This window comes from Struthio camelus, chromosome 5 (assembly GCF_040807025.1).
Source record: "Struthio camelus isolate bStrCam1 chromosome 5, bStrCam1.hap1, whole genome shotgun sequence".
Taxonomy (NCBI): Eukaryota; Metazoa; Chordata; class Aves; order Struthioniformes; family Struthionidae; genus Struthio; species Struthio camelus.
In genome coordinates, this window is record NC_090946.1 from 58,771,357 (window position 1) to 58,780,948 (window position 9,592).

Below are 9,592 nucleotides of genomic sequence, written 5' to 3' on the forward strand. Positions count from 1 at the left end.
TTGGAATGGAGAAACTAAGAGAACATGTATGTTGTGATTATCCCCTTCTGGGGAAGAGCAGCATGGACAAAGACTGAACCAAGGGCTCTGCAGACAACTTCTGCCAGATCTCAGCAGCTCTGATGCAAGGACAAAAGCAGAGAATTAAATTCATGAGAAGCCACAGTTAATGTTGCTTATAAGGTTATGGGTAATATGAGTTTTATTAAACATGTCCAAGGGAAAAATATACTTGAAGGACAGGAAAGGGATGGAAGCCATGACAGATTTAAATGGCTCAGATACTGAACTGCTTTTTTCAAATCAATATTTTTAAAATTTCAATAACTATTAAGAGGAAATGAAGGCCTTGTGAATATTAATATTTATAAATAGATAGGACCTAGAAAATGTAAACATGTACAGATGAGCACATGCACATAAGGTACACTTTGCCATATGTGAGGAACTGCCAACATTGACCAAGAAACCTGGAGGACTAGGAAATGATACCCAGTCTAGGAAGACCAGCCTTCAATGGAAAGGAAAAGAAGCTAGCTACCATGTGGTAAGTCTCTGTCTATTTCCTAGCAGAATTCCTACCTGGAAAAAAAAAATTTGAATTAGAATTCAGGTGGCTCCAGTGCATCATAAAAGAAGGTAAACATGACTGTTGACAATAATGGCATAAGTATGACTGCTCAGTAGTCATCCTCAATACACGACTGGCTGCTAGACTTTAACTCATTACCCCAGCAGGCCTGTGCCTTTTGATGCTTGTGACTTTTCCAGAATTTACTTGTGATTTCAATCAGTGGCCCCCTTCAGCCAATCATATCTATGGTCACCTAGAAGATGAACGCCTTTGTTCCAGACCTCCCTAATGTCTTCTAGTTCTAAGAATTTTAACAGTTACCTCTAGTAAAGGCCATGTAAACTTTTCCGAGAGAAGGTGTGATTTGTACACTAAGTTAGGAAGTGACATGGTTCTTACCAGGAAACATTCTCAAAGATTGAGACCTCTTAGGTTATGGAATAGCCTGCATGTCAAGGAAGGAGCCAAACCCATGGTCTGACTTATTAGAACTAGGTTGAAGGGATGCTCTAGTTCAGGACAGCCGTCAGTGATTTGCAGGCATCCATGCAACAGTTCATCTCTCTGCTCCTCTCCTGACAAGCAGGAGGGATTTTAGGGAAACAATAGGGGATTGTAAGTGTATCACCAGTCTCTACTTTCTTCTAGCTTCTTTGCATCCAGCTACGTTGTCATCTCCATATGGTGACTCCAAAGGCAAATGGACAAAAGGGTGAGCTTATGAGTAAGGGCTATGAGCCCATGGAGAGTCCTGGAGGCAGCCAGGAGAGAGGATGAACCCAGGCATCAGGGAGCTGGATTGTTCTGCATTCTGAGGGATCAGGCAGAGGGCTTACACCCAAAGTGACCTTCAGATTACTTCCTATCTTCTTCCATACAGGGTCTAGTGGACAGATGAAAGAAAGTGGTGAGAAACTAGCACTGGCAGCTGAGGAAGAAGGACTCCCACCAGAAGAAAGAGAAGTGTAAACATGAATGTACACTGCAGATATCTAGGACTGCTATGGGAGTGGTCACATCACATAGTTTTGTGGTGATGTCTTCCAGGCAGAAGCCACCATGGTGTCCAGAGTCTGTTAATCCTTTGCTTGTCCCTTCCTACACCACTCTTTCAGGTCCTGATACCATCCACCCACAATAGGACACCCTCAAACAGCCAGGGCTCCACCAAGCTGGCACTCAGTCTCTACCTATCCAATATCAAAGAGCATACCACATTCAGCTAACCAGGACAGGCTACCATCTGACTTGAAAGTGAAACGCTACCCACAGTCCAGTTTCAGAAGCCTAAACATATTCCAGGTATTAGGTGACAACATCTGACCACAAAATACACTCTGCCTAGTGGCATAGGCCCTCCCTTCAAGACCATGTCACTTGTGAGCAAGAATTTTGCTCACAAGTTCCAGAGTCTGTCCAGGGCTGTTGTGCTGCCTTGCTGCCATAGAAGCACAAGCACTGAGCCCAGTCATAGAAAAGATCAGAAAACTGAGTCAATCATTCTCCTTCTCTCCCTGGCATTTGATCTGTGCTCTCCTGGCATAACTGAGTAGTCTTTAGAGCACTCCAAGAAGATATAACACACCAGAAGACTGTGCTGCCATTCAGAGGGAGCTGGACAGGCTGGAGAGCTGGGCGGAGAGGAACCTCATGAAGTTCAACAAAGGCAAGTGCAAGGTCCTGCACCTAGGCAGGAATAACCCCATGTACAGGCTCAGGGTTGACCTGTTGGAAAGTAGCTCTGCAGAGAAGGACCTTGGAGTGCTGGTGGACAACAAGTTAAGCATGAGCCAGCAGTGTGCCCTTGTGGCCAAAAAGGCCAATGGTCTCCTGGGGTGCATGAGGCAGAGTGTTGCCAGCAGGTGGAGGGAGGTGATCCTGCCCCTCTCCTCAGCCCTGGTGAGACCTCACCTGGAGTACTGTGTCCAGTGCTGGGCTCCCCAGTACAAGAGAGACGTGGCGCTACTGGAGATTCTTGAGTCCAGCAGAGGGCTACAAAGGTGAGGAGGGGACTGGAGCATCTCTCCTATGAAGAAAGGCTGAGAGAGCTGGGCCTGTTCAGCCTGGAGAAGAGAAGACTGAGAGGCGATCTCATCAACGTGTACAAGTATCTGAAGGGGAGGGGGTGTCAAGAGGATGAGGCCAGCCTCTTCTCCGTGGTGCCCAGAGACAGGACAAGAGGCAACGGGCAGAAACTGAACCACAGGAAGTTCCATCTGAACCTGAGGAAAAAATTCTTTCCTGTAAGGGTGACAGAGAGCTGGCACAGGTTGCCCAGAGAGGTAGTGGAGTCTCCTTCCCTGGAGATATTCAAAAACCATCTGGATGTGACCCTGGGAAATATGCTCTAGAGGACCCTGTTTGAGCAGGGAGGTTGGACTAGATGATCTCCAGAGGTCCCTTCCAACCTAAACCATTCTGTGATTCTGTGATAACAAGGAGTAGCACAGCACAATCAAGAGAAAGACAGTTTAGATGAATAACAATAAAATTCCTGATAAGACACAATCAGAGAAATGTAGGATTGAAAGGGACCTTAAAAGACCATTTAATTCAGAGTTCTCCACCCTTTAGCCTGCCAGAAGACTTAATGCAGCCCACAGGTTAGCTCAGCAGGAGCAAGTTGGACCTCATGCACAAATATTTTTAGAAACTTCTACCTGGCCTGTCAAACTCTTGCACAACTCCCCAGTGCAATACATCAGGCCAGATGCTCTACAGTAGTTATCAAAAAGTGGACTCTTACCCTATCATAAATGCAAGTTTGATAGTTTTTGCATCCTCTTGCCTATGCTGAAGGGGAAGAGCCTGGACAATTGCAGTTGCCACTTGATGTGCAACACTCATTATGCAGGTGCCTCTCTGAGCAATATATGTGGGAAAATTCAAAAGTGTGGCCATACTGGGTCAGACCAAGGGTCTGTCCAGCCTGTCCATTCTGCTTCTAGTGGTGGCTATAAGCAGATGCTCTGGGAAGAGTTAAAATAGGGCAAGCTGATATGACATTTCCTTTAAGTACTCCTCCAGTATTCTCCAGCTATTTTCAGCTCAGGTGACTTTCTGAGCCAGATGTTTCTTGCATATTTAGTGAATCTCACTCAACTTCTATTCCCTGAACTTGTTCACTACCCGCTTTAGCCTTTGTAAACATTTAACACTCACAGCATCCTGCAACAAGAAGTTCCAGAGCGCAAATACTACTTGTGTGTCTTCTTTCGCCTGTTTTGAACCTGGCTCCCACTGGCTTTATTCGATGTGCCTTGGTTCTTGTGCCGGAAGAGGCAGTGAAGTCTCTCTCTCCTAGCTACTCAGGAGTCTGTAGAGCTATATCATATTCCCCCCTTGATATTTATCTGTCTCTCTTCCAAACTGAAGAATCCCAGCTATTCAATCATTCCTCATAAGACAGCCATTCCAGGCCTCTGATGGTCCTTGTTTCTCTCCTTTGAATCATTCCCATATCAAATATATGCTTTTCAAGATGAGGAACCCAAACAGCAGAAAGCATTCAAGGTGTGTGGAGCTTGCCCTTGGAGTGGCATAACACTGTTTTTGCTTTGTTCTCTGTTTCTTTCCTAACCATTCCTAACATTTCATTAGCTTTTCTTGACTGTAACTGAGCACTGAGCTGTTTTCATTAAACTCTCTGCTATACCTGCAAGATCTCACCCCTTAATACCAAGGCTCACCTTGAAGCCCATTCCTTCATACCTGAAATTGAGGTGGTGAGTAGGGGTCCATATCTACTACTTTGCATTTTAAGATCACTTATTCCTAAGAAAGAGCTACCAACATGCTACTCATGGGACAGGAAAGGACACTCCTGATGTGCAGGATCTTGCTAATAATGCCTGAAGTTGCTTCTTGAAGGAGCCACTGAGTTGGAAGGGTGTGTGCTGGCCACTAGATGTCACATCAGCATCAGCAGTGAGAGGAGAGAGGGCTGCATCCTGCTCCAGTGTCACTAGCACACTGCACTCTGGGTTGCCAGCCACGACAGGTTTTCTGCAGAGATTAAACCTCTTGAGACCAATCGGCTTGCCCAGAGTCTATTTTCAGCTCCTTTTCTGGAAACGTTTTTGTTGTTTCTTTCCTAAAAAGTACTGCCAATAGGAACATCATTTTTGAAGTGATTTCACTGCTGTCCTGCCAGCTGATGCCAAGGCTCCTGAATTTGGTGAGTCATGAGCAGTAGATCAGGTATGCCTTGTGCTCAAGGCACTGCATATATGGGGGATGGACTGGAGTTACTTACACATGCACGGGACAATTGATCCCTACCCATGTGGCAACTCTTACAGGGCCTGTTGGCCCACACTTGCTAAGTGTATGGAGATGTATCTCTTTGGCAGGCTAGTTTTAGCACCTCTTGGATCCAGTGAAGTTACTGCACATGTACCACAGACCTAAGTGGACTTATTAATCTTCCCTGGAGGGGAATGTTGTTTAAACCATCAAGTCATCTTCTAGGATATTCTCCACTGGCACTGAGTTTGCTCTCTGTGCCAGCTCAACGGGCCATGCCAGTATAAAATACCTACGTCACTCTTCCCCTCAACCCCAAGAAATCCCTTTTTGAATCTCTGCTTAAAAGGCATACATGGTAAACATCAAAATGCGCAGATTGAGGAAGCATGTAGGGAGACACCTAATGATTTTGTATTTGCACAGAAGAGTGTTTTTTTGTCACAGCTGAGACCTCTTGCACTATTGCTAGCTGACAGAGAACAAGACCTACAACATCACAGATCTTCCTCAAAAATGAACCTCTTGGTTTATCAGCAGGCAGATGCTCTCTGAGTCAGTTAAGTTGGATGAGGAGTGAGACGTTTCACATTGGTCCTAAACTTGTGTGGAAAAGAGAATAAGATGGGATTTCTGAAGTACCTAGTGTCAGGGAGTGAAGCCTGTGCCACACAGCCCTAGAGCACTGTGCTTGTTCTGCAGCTGAAGGGTGCACTTTTGAGTAGAGGGGCAACATGTATATACTGTTGATATCTTCGTCTTTTATTCCTACAGTGGTTTGTTGTAGTGTTGCATATGTTATACATGCATTTTTGTCTCATGCACAAGTGCTGTTATGTATTAATCATGCCTTAATGTTCTGTTTAGGTTTGCACAGAATTAGCTGTCCAATTAACAACCCTGAGATTACAGATTAGCTGCGGCCATCAGAAATCCAGCTTTCTATGAGAAAACAACATAACCAATATAGTTGGGCACTGGGCTGTGGCAGGTGCGGCTTTGGTTTATTTGAGTGTCCACTTAAATTCTAGATTCAACAATGATGTGGCAGCTAGACTGTACCTGTACACCAGGGAAAAAAAGTAATTTTCTTTAGGGGGAAAAAAAAAAGAGCTGAAGAGTTTGAATCCAAATTTCTAGCTCCAGAAGGGTTTGATAAGTAAAACTGATCTATTTTGCCAAACACACAAAATCAAAAGAGAGAATCTCTGGAGAGGAGCTAGAAGTAACCTTATGTCCTTCTCTGGGGCTTGATGTAATCAAATTGGCCAGGAACAGAACTAAAATACTAACAAAAAACTGTATAAGTGCTTAGTGATTTTTTTTCTCCAAATTCACATGCAAACAGTGTGATGGAGGGATGTGGCTGTAGTTTGTATTGCCATATAGGTCTCTGAATACTCTCAGATAAACAAAGCTTTCTTAAGCCTAGTGGTAGCTTTTTTGCCCAATGCTGGAAATGCAGGGATGCACTGAGGTAGGTACTGAATAGGGGCCGCTGGAGACTGGAACATGAATTGCTCTGCTAATCTCTCACCTGAGAAATGTTGCAGAAGGAAATGCTTTGGCCTGCATAAATCAAGGGAGCTCTGAGACTCCTCTAACATACATCTGGAGTTCAGTCTGCTAGCTCCAAATTGGACAGTGTAGGAAGATGGCTAAATGTGATCACTGCATCTTCTATTGGTTGTGAGAGTGACATGGCTGAGTGACGGTCTCAGCTCTCTTCAATATGACAGAGAAAATAACTAATACTTTTTAGGTAACATGTTTTGAAAACACAGCATGCACATGACAGATAGTATTTTAATGTGTCAGTTATTTTAGAAGAGTCTTTGGATCTCTTGCAGGGGAAATCATCTTTTTGTTATGGCTCTCATCCAGCAGAATGAGGCCCTGTTCAGATTGATTTTCTAGGTGACACTGTAACACTTATGACAGCATATCATTGCATTAAAAAAATACATCCCTAGTCAGAATCTCTGGAAATCTCAAAGTAGCTGTAAAGAATGTTATATGCAGAACTATCCAGCTTGTTCACACTGGAGATCTTTGATCTGTTTAACTGAACTGGCCTAAAGTTTTTTGGCTTTATTTCAAAGGAGAAATCTGAGAGACTGCAGAAGTGGTTACACTGATATCAGTCTTCATCTTTTAAATTTGCATCAGTAGTTCTTTGTTCCTTTGGCCTTCCATCCAGATAATAAGTACATCAAAAGGTGTTTAGTGCCATTCAGATAATGTTCAAGTGACTGGAAAGAGTGAAAGAGAACATCTCAAGAGGACTATATAGATGGATGCAAAGGCATGTCTGCAGCCATGCAGGAAATCAAGCATCACAGGACCAGGAGCATGCACAATACACCTAAGTTTCCTGGTCCATTCCTTTACTCAGTAAGTCCTCACCTGGATATATCAGTGCAACTTCACAAATCTGAAGAGATGCTGGAGTGAAAGTTTGCAAGGACAAACTTTTTTTTTTTCCAGCATAAGATAGAGGATTCAGGTCATTTGACTGATGCTAATGGTTTTTGCCAGATAGTAGAAAAGGTCAAGACCATAATGGACATCTCAGTCCTTGAAAATGTAAGTTATAGCTTTTCTTTTCTTCTTATGTGGGTGATTCATTCCTTATCTACCTACAATGCTGAAGCTATTTCATAATCTTTTACTCCAGACAGTCCAGCCAAAGCATTGCATTCTCATTTGGCCCACCAGAAGAATTCAATCAACCCGCAGTTCAGTCCTTGCCACCATCTCTCTGGTAGGCTGCTGAGAGATGGGCAGAACAAAAGTTGCAGGCTGGACAAATTGCTCTGGTAGCCTTCTCTGTCATCCACTTCATGAGTAACTGAAGTCTTTTACTGGCATGTGATCAGCTGTGCAGCCCTCAAATGACCAAAATGCTGGTATTCCCAGCCTCATGGGGGCTGCAGGTATCTGATCATGTCACAGGACATGGAAATTGTGTCTTGTTATACAACCTCACTCACTGGATCCTCCTCCCAGGAAACTGAATATATGATGGTCTGATATGTGTGACTCTAATGTTCTTAGCTTGCATTTGAATCAGAGGATAATGATGATGGAGAAGGTCCCCAGGCCCTCCTCCATGGGGCACTGAGACCAGGTCCAGTCATGAACTTAAAGAAAGAACAAGCCATTTCAACTGCTCCTCTTTGCCAGTGGTTCCTCCTCCCCCATCTTTGAGGAGCTAGTATGGAGCCAGTTACGCTGGGTACATGCGTGCTGCGAAATCCAGGCAGGGGACTTAGCAGAGTCTTAATACCGTCATACAGTTTACAGCCTAGCTGCTACCCCTCCCCTGTCCTCAGGGCTTGAAACCAATGCAATAGCACTGATGGTAGCAGTGGCAGCGGGTGCTGGCTTCTGTCAGTATGCAAGTGCACAGGAGGACCTTCCCCTTAGCAGCAGCAAAGAACTTGCTCTTCATCCTACAGCTGCATCTTTGGCTGCTTTTCTTCCGTTTTGACGGAGCAGAGGGCGCTCTGCTCTCAGAAGTGGGACTTCAGCACATTCTCGGGATGGAGCTGAACCACTGGAAGGAAAAAGTCCTACAAACAAACACACACACACACACACACACACACACACACACACACTCAGAGCGACAAAAAAGACCAAGCTCAAAACAAACTGTGCACTGAGAAAAGGTTTTCTGAGACCCTTGAAAATCCAGCCAGGCGACAAGCTTGTGAGCCAAAAAGGGTGCATGAGGCCCCAGGACTGCCAGCAAGATACAGTGCAAGCTGGGAGGCTGCACTTGAACTCTGCAAGGCTGTTCCTTTGCAAAGGGCACCCTTTCCCTCTCCAGCCTCCCTGGCATCACTAGGCAGTCTAGTCCCAGTGCCACATTATTGTGCAGCACAGTGGAAAAGCCACAATGCAAGCTGCTCTCTGGGGGGTGGAAACAGACACAGGCGGAGTCAGATCTCAAATTCCTGAACCTTTAACATCCTTTCTGTAATTTGAAACATACTTGTTCCCATTCCAGAACCAGTTTTTAAAATTCCTTCCTTGAGGCTGTGGAAATCCGTTCGGGGGGTGGGGGGTGGGGGGGAAGAGAAAGAGAGAGAAAAGAAAAAAGAAAAGAAAAGAAAAGAAAAGAAAAGAAAAGAAAAGAAAAGAAAAGAAAAGAAAAGAAAAGAAAAGAAAAGAAAAGAAAAGAAAAGAAAAGAAAGAAAAAAGTAAGCCCACTACTTATCAGAGGCTCCAAAACAAAACAGAGAAACGTGAGAATGTAGCCTTCCCCGGCACAACTGCTTGCGGGCTCAGATTTCCCTCCTGACGGGTCATGGCTGCTGCAGTCACGGGTTTGGAACGCAGCTGGTTCTGCCTGAAACAAGGGGAAAAAATCCTGTCTCCTCTGCAAATGGCATCTACCTCCTTTCGCTTCAGAAGATTTTGGTATTCAGAATGGAAGGAGCCAAGAGCAACAAGCTTGAGGCACTGACTTTGTACCCTTACAGTTTCTGGGCATCCTCAGTAGATAATTCCCATCCTGTGGCTTTTCTACCCAACCTCATCCCCTTCCGCCCACCCTCCCAGTCTCTCTGTGAGGGAACAGAGACCAGCATGTTGCTCTCTTGTGCATTTCAAGCCACATAGCTGTAAGTGCTCCCAGTAAACTCCTTCCATAAAACCAGGAGGGAGACTGTTCCTGAGTTTAGGCTGGGGTGTACACACATGGGAGGAAAACAAAGGAGTTGATGTGCACTCTGAAAGATTCTGAACGTCAAGAAAATTCCCAAA